At 51.4% G+C, this 13697-nt stretch overlaps 1 protein-coding gene across 1 annotated transcript in view; it reads right to left on the bottom strand.

The window, feature by feature from the left end:
* The window catches only part of dcc (DCC netrin 1 receptor), a 1518136-nt gene that overhangs the window by 349060 nt on the left and 1155379 nt on the right, over positions 1–13697 (bottom strand). The window lies entirely within an intron of this gene.

Here is a 13697-nt window from a genome sequence, read left to right as displayed (position 1 = left end):
AGAAAAAGAGATAAATTAATTTCAGCTGAATGTCCAGAAAACTCTTTCTGCTGAGTTTCCAGTCTGGAATTTGATCCTCCCCGTACTCCAATTTTCTACATCAGTGAGTAAATATCATGACCACTGATGCACCAATCTGTCACCATGCTTATGATCATAATCTAACAATAAAGACCACAAACAATGTGAGGCCTTTCTTCTTATTTTTTTGAGATCTCAAATCACCCATTATTGTGAGTGATCCTGCCCCCATTTCCTCAGGAGTGGCAGGGCACTGATCTCCCATTCCTTGAAAAGCCAAGAGTTTTGGACTTCCTGGGTGGGATTCTCCCCCCCCCCCCCCCGCTAGGTGGGAGAATCGCCAGCACGCCGCGCGAATCGCGCCACACCGCCCCAACCCCCGCACGCGATTCTCCCCCCCACCGAGAAACCACCGCTCAGATAATCGGCCCAAACGGCGAGTGCCGATTCTCCGCCCCGGATGGGCCGAGCGGCCGCGCGTAAACGGCCTAGTCCTGCTGGCGCCATCCACAACTGGTCGCTGCTGGCGGGTACTTGTCGCGAAGGCTTGGGGGAAGCAGCCTTTTTTGGGGGGGAGAGGGGGTTTCCGTTTCCGGGGGTCCTCCAATGGGGTCTGGCCCGCGATCGGGGCTCAGTGATCGCTGGGCCGGCCTCTTTCCCCCCCCCCCCCCCCCCCCCCCCCCCCCCAAGCATACTTGCTTGTGCGACCGGCCCCAGAACTCCGGCACCATGTTGGTGAGGGGCCGGAGCGCTCCGCAAGGTTACCGCTAGTTGGCGCCGGCCCAACTGCGCATGCGCGGGACCTAAGGCGCCGCGTCTTTTACGCGGCGCCGGGTCTCTGACACCACGCCGAGGCCCCGCCCCTGTAAATTGCGCGATGCCCCTGCTAGCCCATGGAGGGCGGAGAATAGGGGTCTGGGAACGGGCGCCAACGCCGGAGTAAAACACTTCAGTATTTCCTCCGGCGTCGGCACTTAGACTCCCGTTGGGAAAATCCCGCCCACACTGTTTGAAAATGAGATTTCTTTCTGTCTGTTATTTGATATCAATACGATGATGATTTCAGCTGCTGTGAAATGCTGCTTTGAATTGCAAACATTTAAAAACTATTCATCTCCCCCCCCCCATGCTTCCCCCCCCCCCCCCCCCCTCCCCCCCTGCAACCCCCACAAAGAAATGGCCATATTTGAAATTGAGAAATGAAGTATTTGACTTCCTGACAGAAATGTAAGGTAGTCATTAACAAATCTAACCGGGAATTTAATGGGAACCTTTTTACCCAGAGAGTGTTTAGAACTTACTACTATTACAAGGAATGGTTGAGGTGAAGACGAGAGATGTATTTAATGGATTCTAGACTACCTTGAAGGGAAAAAAAAGGATATGTTCACAGGTTTAGTGAAAGTAAATTGGGAGATGGTTCATGTCGAGCATAAACACCAATGTGGATCATTGCCAAAACCCTCATCATCAACATCCTGGGGGGGCCACTGTCGATGAGTCAACATCCTGGAACTCCCTTTCTATAGCACTGTGGTTGTGCTTGCACCAGGTGGAGTGCAGTGGTTCAGGAAGGCAGCCCACGACCACTTTCTTTAGGGAAATTAAGCATGAGCAAAAAGGCTGGTCTAGCCAATGGCACCCACATCCCTTGAAAGATGAGGAGCAAGATTTTCCAGTCCCCCAGCCGTGCGTTTCTCGATGGCCTTTTGCTGGCAGAAGAATTCTCTCTTCCCACCATTTGGTAATAGGAGTTCACATTGAAGCCACTCCATGCCTCCGGGAAACCTATGGGTGGGAGGGTACTGCCAGCGAGAAATAAGAATCCCAAGGGCCAGAGAATTCCAACCCATATTGTTAAAAATTAGTTTGTGCTCTGTTCCATATTCCATATATATGAGTAAACGTGCTTACACTACACATGTCGCATTTATGTAAATTGCTTTTTTGCTTCCAGCCATGCTGCCAAAAGGATAGAGTATAAAATATAGACTCTTCAGCATATTACCTGAAAGATATCCGAGCAGCTAGCAATAAACACTAGCAGAAATCCTCTGAAATGCACCAGATTATTATCGACACTGGAAGCTTAAGAAAAACATAAGAAATAGAGGCAGAGGTATACTATTTTGCCCCTGGGTCTTGCCGCATCATCCAATATGGCTGACCTTGGACTTCAACGCCATTTTTCTTACTTACGAACAGACTCAAAAACAGCTTCTTCCCCACTGTCACAAGACTCCTAAATGACCCGCTTGTTGACTGACCTCATTAACACTACACCCTGTATGCTTCAACCGATGCCAATGCTTATGTAGTTACATTGATAATCTTGTGTTGTCCTATTATGTATTCTCATGTATTTTCTTGAATTTTGTTTAATCCCCTTTTCTTCCATGTACTGAATGATCTGTTGAGCTGCTTGCAGAAAAATACTTTTCACTGTACTTCGGTACACGTGACAATAAACAAATCCAATCCAATCCAATCCAATCCCTTGATTCCCTAAGAGATCAAAAGTCTTTGTTTCAAAAACAACAATGGAGCATCCACAACCTGCTGGGGTAGAGAATTCCAAAAATTCGCAGCCCTTTTTTTTCGGTCAGGGGAGTGACAGTTCTGCCTTTTTTTTTTAGCTGCTCAACTGACGAGGGACAGACATGTTTTAGAGAAAAAGTGTTTTAGCCTGTTGAATGCTGTGACTCCCAAGAACAGACAAAAGACAGGTTTTCTCATAAATTTAAAAAACAAAAGATAAATGTTTATTTCTTAATACCCGGATGAATATCTCCCACTCACACACACCCATCTCAAAATTGGAGCTTGAAACATTGCAGGTCTGGTGATTCACTTTTGGTTCACTGAAGAAATGGAGGTTGGTGGTTTCTGATGACATATTCACATTGACTTACTGCTTGCACCAACAGGCTTTTGGCTTCACTCCAGTCGAGGTATAGAACATAGAACATAGAACAGTACAGCACAGAACAGGCCCTTAGGCCCTCAATGTTGTGCCGAGCCATGATCACCCTACTCAAACCCACGTATCCACCCTATACCCATAACCCAACAACCCCCCCCCTTAACCTTACTTTTATTAGGACACTACGGGCAATTTAGCATGGCCAATCCACCTAACCCGCACATCTTTGGACTGTGGGAGGAAACCGGAGCACCCGGAGGAAACCCGCGCACACAGGGGGAGGACGTGCAGACTCCACACAGACAGTGACCCAGCCGGGAATCGAACCTGGGACCCTGGAGCTGTGAAGCATTTATGCTAACCACCATGCTCTTGGAACGAAGCTTTGGTTTGATTCTTCAAATTGATATGTAAAACTAGCCCTAATTCTCTGCTCACTGATCGATTCTCTGCAAAGTACTTTCTTTGCTGATCTGGACTTCTGAATCTCCTTGTCTGATTGCCTGAGGTTGATCTCAAAATGTGCGTTAATTAATGTCCTCTTTTGTTACCTTATTGTAGTGTGTTTGGTCGCACTATTGTATGTAACATGCGTTATTCGATCCAGTTGTGGCAGAGGCTTTCTGCACCTTGATGAAGAAGGCTCAAAGTCGTCCAGAGGTATTGAAAGGTTTATTGAGTAACAGAATTTAACAACTACGTGAGTTCTTACTTTAAGATCAATACCAGTAGAAAGGTTATATGCAGTAGCTATGTCTGACCACATGAGTAGCCCTGAGCTAGATCTATGCTCATGCTCTCATCACAATCTAATCACCAAGAGAGGCAGAGAGCCGCTTGCGTCTGGCTTTTATACCCACCAGTGCTGCCCCCTAGTGATCTTTCAATTTCCCATTAACTCCTTATGTACATACCCATGTAAAGATCACTACATATCCTTTATCACAATCTGGTTTCTGTCAGGTGACCATAGTATCTATTTTTCCATTATCCGTACAAATAATCTCTGGTGGCTTGAACACTGACACATAATAGAGTTTGAGTTTCATCCATTTGCATCTCCTTTTGAGAGAAATAGGTTTAATCTCACAACCATTCTGTGGAACTCCATTCCACGGCTATGAAGTCAGCAAGCACATTTTAAACTAACCTCTGCAGTTATTTGGACAAAGCAACCATGAAATCCACAGGAAAGATGTGTTGCATTTTAATGTCGTCTCACTGGAACGTCCCAAAAGGTCATTTACATTTCAATGTTGGGTCTAGAGAAGCCGGGTTAAGTTCCAACCTCGTGCAGTCTGAGTATATTGGCAGATAAGAAAGGAGGTTATCTGATCTCTCAACTCCATTTTGTTTCAAAGTGGATGTTCCATTCTCCATTTTGTTTTAAAAGTAAAGTATTCACCTTCCATGAAATCCATGAGTATTATTGCGTGAGGGTAACACCTAGAGTGAAGACATTTCTCCTAATCTCAGTCCGAAATGATTGGCCCCTTATGCTAAGACTGCACACCTTTGTTCTAGATTCTCCAGCCGGAGGAATCAACCTATCGATATCTACCCTCTTTCATAATCTTGAACATTTCAATGACATCACCTCCCATTCTTCTCAACTCCAGAGAACATATACCCAATTTATTCAGTCTCTCATTATTAGATGGCCCTCTGAACCCAGGAAGATCCATGGTCTGTAATGAGTTAATCGATCTCAATTAGAGTGCAGTTGTTAATGAAGAAAGCAGAGAAGATTTAGGGAAAGTTCATATTGTTTGAAGCATAATTTAAATTACCAACTGCTTAGCTTTTTTGTTACCTTGATAAATAATTGTCAGCGCACACGGCTGCCCACACTTTTTATAATTACAATTTCTGTTACTAGGCTTTGGTAACCCAGAGTTACAGTTAATCTTTGCATTATCTGTTTGCAATGGCTAACTGGTAATTAATATGCCAATAGCATTGCTGGTATTGATTACTGTTAGCTGGAGGTTCATATTAATATTTTATTTGGATTATATATCTTATTACATTAGATTCTAAATTGCACCTATGTCCAAAGGAGTGAACTGCTGGATGTTTATTTCCCACATCTCTCCATCCTGGCGACAAGGCTGCAAGCATGACATGGGGGCGGGATTCTCCAATCCCGCGGCAGAGTCTCCACGCCGTCGTAAACGGCGTCGCGTTTTACGACGGCGTGAACGGGCCGCTCCCAGTACTAATTCTGGCCCCTACAGGGGGGCAGCACGGCGCTCGAGTAGTTCGTGTCCGTCCAGCTGCCGACCCCAGCGCAAACTGTGCGCTGCAGGAGCCACGCATGCGCGATTGCACCAGTGCCAACGAGGACATGCGCAGTGGCCTCCTTCAACGCGCCGGCTCCGACGCTACATGGCGTAGGAAAGGAGGCCCCTAGCTACAGAGGCTGGCCCGCCGATCGGTGGGCCCCGAACGCGGGCCAGGCCACATCGGAGGCTCCCCTGGGGTCAGACCCCCCTCATCCCCACACCCCCACCCCACAGGCCGCCACCCGACCTTTACACGCTGAGGTCCCGCTGGCCCAGAGTAGGTTGGAATGTCGCCGACGGGACTCAGCTCTTTTCTTACGGCAGCTCGGCACATCCGGGCTGGAGAATCGGCGGGCTGGCCGCGTAGAACGGCCCACGACCGACGCTGCGCCAACGGCGCTGATTCTCCGCTCTGCAGAGAATCGCAGACCGGCGTCGGGGCGGCGTGGCCCGTTTGCGGGGATTCTCCGGCCCGGCCCAGGGCTGGGAGAATCCCGCCCAGGATGTATTTTGTAGAATTTTATAATTTCTTGTTGGAATATTCTTTCAGTAATAATAAAGGACTTAGGCCTTTCAGGTGCTGAAATCACTTCCTAAACTGAGAATTTATTTTCCGCTTATATTTGACGTATTTGGAACTTCTGAGCTTCCCAGCGTTGTACTTGAGCTGGGAAGTCCCTTCGGAACTTCAAAGGTAAAGGTTTGCATGGCAATCACCTGGCGATGCCAACTTCCTCTCGGCAATGGCACTGCATTGGGAACCATCCGAAAATGTGATTTAAATTGCAAACTTTGAATGGTTCCAACTGTGTTACACCAATAGTTCCCCAGGAAATCTTGGAAGAATTAAAACATAGAACATAGAATAGTACAGCACAGAACAGGCCCTTCAGCCCTCAATATTGTGCTGAGCCATGATCACCCTACTCAAACCCACGTATCCACCCTATACCCGTAACCCAACAACCCCCCCCCCCTTAACCTTACTTTTATTAGGACACTACGGGCAATTTAGCATGGCCAATCCACCTAACCTGCACATCTTTGGACTGTGGGAGGAAACCGGAGCACCCGGAGGAAACCCACGCACACAGGGGGAGGACATGCAGACTCCACACAGACAGTGACCCAGCCGGGAATCGAACCTAGGACCCTGGAGCTGTGAAGCATTTATGCTAACCACCATGCTACCCTGCTGCCCCAAAAACCTCTTTTTACTCCTAGGTTTCTATTGTACAGACTCAGACCAAACCCCACGGAATTTCCTCCACACCCCAGAACCTCCAGGGGTCTCCCACCCACCCCTCAATTAACAAAGGCCCCACTGTACTCCCCACAACCCGAGCTCCTATGCTATTCCCCCCACCTGCACAGGCCTCCCATCCCCTCTAACCCTGAACCACAGGCCCGACCCGATTCCACATCCCATGCCTGACCCGATCAATCCTCCAGACCCAACCTGACCCCCTCCATATCCAACCTGATACCCGAACCAATCCAACTCCCGCCATTCTCGACTCTCCTTATACTTGGCTTGACCCACTCCCCCCTCCACTCCAGAGATCTGACCTCTCCCCAACCACCTCAACTACAACCACCCTGATTGACGGCAGCTAGTGCTGCAAAAATTGGCATGTCCACCTTCGGTTCAATGGAGTTGGACTTTGAAACTAGTCCCCAGGGACACACTGAACAGACTTTATCTCACTCGGCCATCGATCAGGTACTGCGGGCCGGCAGCTGCAATATGATTGCAATCTATAAACCCCTGGCCTGACATACCCCTTACTGTACCATTACCATTAAGCCAGCTGATCAAACATGCTTCAATGAGGATTCAGGAGAACATGCCAGACATACCTAAAAATGTGTTGCCAACCTACTGAAGCTACAACACAGGATTTAATGCATGTTAAACAACCAAAGCAACATGGTATACACAGAGCTAAACAATCGCACAATCGATGATCAGATCCAAACTCTACAGTCCCTGCCACATCCAGCCTTGAATGGGTTCAGTCATCCATATCCCATGAATGAATAAAAAAGGAGCAGCTCAGAATTTGACAGTTCAGGTTGTTGCCATAACAAAACATGTAAACCATGTTTAAACAAAATTGATGTTCAATGAACAGCACTTTCTAACTTAATGATTTAATTAACAAAAAATTTATATAGTGTGACTGTCTGTGCAAAGTCGAGATATATGATTCACTAATGTCCTTTAGGGAAGGAAATCTGCCATCCTTACCGAGTATGGTTCTGTATGTGACTCCAGACCCCCAGCACTGTATGTGACTCTTATATGCCACCTGAAATGCCCAAGCAAGCCAATCAGCAATTAGGGATGGGCAATAAATGCTGGCCCAGCCATTGATATCCATATACCATGATTGATTTAAAAAAATTAATTTCTAATTACTTAATTATTTTTATTATTTTAAAAGACATAGAGGGAGGTTCTCTGGCCTCCCCGTGGTGTGTTTCTCGGTGGCGGGGAGTGCCGCTGTTCGCCAGCGGCTGGATCTTCGGGTCCCGCCGCTGTCAATGGGACTTCCCATAGAATCCACCCCACCCCACGCTGCTGGGGAACCCAAAGAGTAGAATAGGTTTTATTAATAGAGGCATAGAGTACAAGAGCAAGGAGGATATGTCAAACTTGTTTAAAATGCTGGTTTGTCTCAACTGGAGTCTTGTGTTTTTTAGGAAAGAAGTGAAGTTATTATAGAGATTACAGAAAAGATTCACAAGAATGGATGAGGAACACTAGTTAAGTACATAGATTGGAGCGGTTGGGACAGATGATCTTGAAGAAGAGATGGTGTGAGAGGAAATTTGATAGAGTTATTGAAAATCATGAGGGGTCTGGAAGGAGCAGATAGGTAAAAACTGTTCCCATTGGTGGAGGAATCAAAACTGAAAGAGTACAGATTTAAGATAATTGGTAAAGGAGGAAATGGAGACATGAGTGAAACTTCTTCACACAGCAAGTGGTTAAGATCTGGAATACTACATAAGCAAGAGCAAACAAGGCTTTCAAGAGGGAATTGGATTTTTATCTGAAAAGGAAGAAGATGCAGGGTTATAGGAAGAAAGTAGGGGGATGAAACTCAGTGCATTGCTTTTTGGTGAGTTGGCATAGAGATGGGCAGCACGGTAGCATTGTGGATAGCACAATTGCTTCACAGCTCCAGGGTCCCAGGTTCGATTCCAGCTTGGGTAACTGTCTGTGCGGAGTCTGCACATCCTCCCTGTGTGTGCGTGGGTTTCCTCCGGGTGCTCCGGTTTCCTCCCACAGTCCAAAGATGTGCAGGTTAGGTGGATTGGCCATTATAAATTGCTCTTAGTGTCCAAAATTGCCCTTAGTGTTGGGTGGGGTTACTGGGTTATGAGGATAGGGCGAGGTGTTGACCTTGGGTAGGGTGCACTTTCCAAGAGCCGGTGCAGACTCGATGGACCAAATGGCCTCCTTCCGCACTATAAATTCTATGATAATCTGACAGGCTGAATGGCCTGTGATTGGAAATAGGAACAAAGGGAATAGGAGTAGGCTATTCAGCCCCGTGAGCTTGCTCCACCATTTAACTGGATCATGGCTGACCTTCTACCTCAACAACATTTTCCTGCATGATTCCTGTGCTTGATGTCTTTAACATCTAGAATATTAAGAGAATAGTATCTTATTATCAACCTCTGTCTTGAACTGATTCCACAGTCCTCTGGGACAGAGAATTCCAAAGGTTCATCACCCTCTGAGTGAAGAAATTCCTCCTCATATCAATCCGAAATGGCCATGCCCTTATTCTGAGCCTGTGTCTCTTGGCTCTCGAGCTTCTAAGCCAGGCGAAACATTCTTCCTGCAACTATCCTGTCAAGCCCCGTATGAATTCTGCATGTTTCACAACTCGTTATTTCAAACTTTGGAGGACATAAGCCTATTTTCAACAATTTCTTCGCATGGAACAATCCCACCATCCCAGGAATCAGTCTGGTGAACCTACACTCCCTCTGGGCAAATGCATCCTTTCTGAGGTAAATAGACCAAAACCATATACAATACTCCAGGTGCTCTCTCACTAAAGCTCTGTATAATTGCAGTAAAACACCTTTACTCCTATACTCAAATCCTTTTGCTGTAAAGGCCAACACACCATTTGTCTTCCTAATTGTTTGCTGCACTTGCATGTTAGCCTTCAGTGACTCATGAATGAGTTAGATATCACCTTTGGACATCAACACTTCACAATCCCTAATCAGCTAAGAAATACTCCGTACTTGCTCCTGGACTCCTCAACGACTCTCCCTCAGACTGATCTGTTCCCTGTAAGAACTATTCACAACTCCCGATGTTGCTCTTGCTTATGTCGTATTTGTTTTGTTATTTTGCCCTTGTTCCATACTGTAACTAATTATTTATTAGTCGATGTACTATGTACCTTTTCACATTAAATGTAACTATTTACCATATTTATTTGTCTACTGTGTACGTTTCCTTGCCCGTGGAAAAATACTTTTCACTGTACTTCGGTATACGTGACAATAAATAAATAAATAAATAAATCAATCAATGCCAGACCGCCCCTCGATTGTGGAAAATGCCTCATCCTCCCTGGATTGTGAACAATGCCTCATCACCCCTCGATTGCGGCGTCCACAATGTGTACAGGGATTGATCCACTGGGTCCCCAGCCTTTCAGTGTTTCACTTTGTAGCCATATTTCCCCACAATTTTTCTGCCTTCCTGTTGCTATGGGGACTATAAGTATGTCTGAGTCAATTGTTTCAGGAGAGGGAAATAGGAAATAATTGAAAATCCAGCCCAGGCCAATTGGATAAGAGGTATTTTTCTCCGGAGAAACCTCCCACCCAGTTTCATGCCTTGAGACTTTTGTGAGATATGCTTGGGTGACCTTTTCCCAAAGAGAAGATTGACTGCCACCTCAATTAGGGCGACCACAAGGATAGTTGAAATGAGAGAAGCACAATTGTTCATATAATTCCTGGGAGTTTGATTTTAACATTGGGTGCCGAAACTTGAAAACCATTTTATTCCACAGCCCGAAAACCCTTTGATAAGTATGTGCCTTCACCAAGGAATTAAAAAGACTGCCTTGGTAAGTAGAGTTGGTTGTCAAGCTCTCCCATTAGTGATGGCAGCAAGTCAAACGTTTGGTACAAAACCTCCATCAATACATGTAAGCAGCTTAAGCTTGCTGTTCTTGGCAGAAATGAATGGCAATCCGAGTAGTCCCAGATCAATACCACTTAATGGAATTGGAATCTCCATAAGAAGCCAAGCTTTACTAAAGCTGATGATAATTGTAGATGTGCCGAAGCAGAAGGTAATTATCATAGAATCATAGTAAAGTTACAGCACAGAAGGAGGCCATTCAGTCTATCTTTGCCATGCCAGCCTGGACAAAGTGCTTTTTCTAATCCCGGGCGGGATTCTCCGACCCCACGCAGGGTCGGAGAATTGGCGGGAAGCGGCGTCATTTCCGCTCCCGCAGGTTTCGTAATTCTCCCGCCGGAAAAAAACCGGCGTTGTGCAAATCCCGTCGGCGGCCTGTGAAAACAGCTGGCGCCGGCGGGATTTCATTTTATTTGCACTGACCTGAAATCTCCGGCCCGGATGGGCCGAAGTCCCGCCGACGTGGCCACGGGTCACGTCGGCGCAAATCAGAGTTGGTTTAAAACGGCGTCAACCATTGATGATGGCTGACGCCGTTCAGTGTCGGGGGTGGGTTGCGGCCATGGGGGGGGGGGGGGTGGGGTGGGTTGCGGCCATGGGGGGGGGGGGGGGTGGGGTGGGTTGCGGCCATCGGGGGGGTGGGTTGCGGCCATCGGGGGGTTGCGTTGCGGCCATCGGGGGGTTGCGGCCATCGGGGGGTTGCGTTGCGGCCATCGGGGGGGTTGCGGCCATCGGGGGGGGGGGGGGGGGGTTGCGGCCATCGGGGGGGTTGCGTTGCGGCCATCGGGGGGTTGCGTTGCGGCCATCGGGGGGGTGGGTTGCGGCCATCGGGGGGTTGCGGCCATCGGGGGGGTTGCGGCCATCGGAGGGGGGGGGGTGGGTTGCGGCCATCGGGGGGGGGGTGGGTTGCGGCCATCGGGGGGGGGGGGGGGGGGTTGCGGCCATCGGGGGGTTGCGGCCATCGGGGGGTGGGTTGCGGCCATCGGGGGGTTGCGTTGCGGCCATCGGGGGGTTGCGGCCATCGGGGGGTTGCGTTGCGGCCATCGGGGGGGTTGCGGCCATCGGGGGGGGGGGGGGGTTGCGGCCATCGGGGGGGTTGCGGCCATCGGGGGGTTGCGTTGCGGCCATCGGGGGGTTGCGTTGCGGCCATCGGGGGGGTGGGTTGCGGCCATCGGGGGGTTGCGGCCATCGGGGGGGTTGCGGCCATCGGAGGGGGGGGAGTGGGTTGCGGCCATCGGGGGGGGGGGTGGGTTGCGGCCATCGGGGGGGGGGGGGGGGGGGGGGTTGCGGCCATCGGGGGGTTGCGGCCATCGGGGGGGTGGGTTGCGGCCATCGGGGGGTTGCGTTGCGGCCATCGGGGGGTTGCGGCCATCGGGGGGTTGCGTTGCGGCCATCGGGGGGGTTGCGGCCATCGGGGGGGGGGGGGGGGGGTTGCGGCCATCGGGGGGGTTGCGGCCATCGGGGGGTTGCGTTGCGGCCATCGGGGGGTTGCGTTGCGGCCATCGGGGGGGTGGGTTGCGGCCATCGGGGGGTTGCGGCCATCGGGGGGGGTTGCGGCCATCGGAGGGGGGGGAGTGGGTTGCGGCCATCGGGGGGGGGGTGGGTTGCGGCCATCGGGGGGGGGGGGGGGGGGGGGTTGCGGCCATCGGGGGGTTGCGGCCATCGGGGGGGGGTGGGTTGCGGCCATCGGGGGGGGGGGTGGGTTGCGGCATCGGGGGGGTTTGGGGGCAGCGGCGGGCAGAGAGGGGGGGGCGACGGATGCCCGGGTCCAACGCCCCCCCCCCCCTCTGTACGCCGCTGCCCCCTACCCTCACCACCCCTACCTCCCTCCAACGCCCCTACCCCCCTCCCCACCACCCCTACCCCCCTCCAACGCCGCCCCCCATCTCTCGCAACGCCGCAACCGCCCCCCCCCTCAACGCCGGGTTCCCCCCCCCCTCAACGCCGGGTCCCCCCCCCCAACGCCGGGTCCCCCCCCCCCTCAACGCCGGGTTCCCCCCCCCCTCAACGCCGGGTTCCCCCCCCCCTCAACGCCGGGTTCCCCCCCCTCCTCAACGCCGGGTTCCCCCCCCCCCTCCTCAACGCCGGGTTTCCCCCCCCCCTCCTCAACGCCGGGTTCCCCCCCCCCCTCCTCAACGCCGGGTTTCCCCCCCCCCCTCCTCAACGCCGCAACCCCCCACCCCCAACGGCCGCAACCCACACCCCCGTCCCCCTCCCTCTGAAGGCCGGTACCCACACCCCCCCCCCCCCCCTCTCCTCCTCCCCCCCCTTCCTTCCTCCTCCCCCCCTTCCATTCCCTCCTCCCCCCTCCTCCCCCCCTTCCTTCCTCCTCCCCCCTCCTCCCCCCCTTCCTTCCTCCTTCCCCCCTTCCTTCCTCCGTTAGTGGGGGGGGGGGGGGTGGTGCGGCGTTGGAGTGGGGTAGGGGTGGTGAAGGGGGTAGGGGTGGTGAGGGGGGGGGTTGGGGTAGGGGGCAGCGGCGTACAGAGGGGGGGGGGGGCGACGGTGCGTTGGCCCCGGGCATCCGTCGCCCCCCCAAATGCCGGAACACACCCCCCCCCCCCCAAATGCCGGAACACACACCCCCCCCCCCCCAAATGCCGGAACACACACACACCCCCCCCCCCCAAAATGCCGGAACACACACACCCCCCCCCCCCCCAAATGCCGGAACACACACACACACCCCCCCCCCCCCCCACAAATGCCGGAACATACACACACACCCCCCCCCCCCCCAAAATGCCGGAACACACCCCAAATGCCGGAACACACACCCCCCCTGTCTCTCTCCTCCTTATCCTCCAAAAAACGCCGGGTCTCACCACTTCCGCAGCTGGAGAAACTGACGCGTATAGCGTCAGTCAGCTGCTAGCCCCTCCGGGAACGGAGAATAGCGGCCTTAAAGAAGGCCCCTACGCCGGAGTCATTAACACCGATTTTTCTCGCAGGCAACCCGCGTTACGAAGGGCTACGGAGAATCCCGCCCCCCATCTTCCTGGTCTTTAGCCATGCCGTTTAGAGCACTTAAGGTGCAGATCCAGATATCTTTTAAAAGACTTTAGGGTCTCTGCCTCCATTACCGACTCGGGCAAATTCTAGACTCTCATTAACTCCCCTCTGTGTAAAAAGGTTTTTACTCATCTTCGCTCTACACCTTCGGCCACTGATCTTGAAACCATGTCCCCTGGTTTTAGAATTCTCCACCAAGGGAACAATTCTAGCCTGTCCACCCTATCTCTTCTCTTCATAATTTTGCATACCTCAAGTAAGTCACCCC

The sequence above is a fragment of the Scyliorhinus canicula genome, chromosome 3, assembly GCF_902713615.1.
Source record: "Scyliorhinus canicula chromosome 3, sScyCan1.1, whole genome shotgun sequence".
Lineage (NCBI taxonomy): Eukaryota > Metazoa > Chordata > Chondrichthyes > Carcharhiniformes > Scyliorhinidae > Scyliorhinus > Scyliorhinus canicula.
The sequence above is the reverse complement of the archived record's forward strand: the minus strand, read 5'-3'. Positions and strand labels throughout refer to the sequence as shown.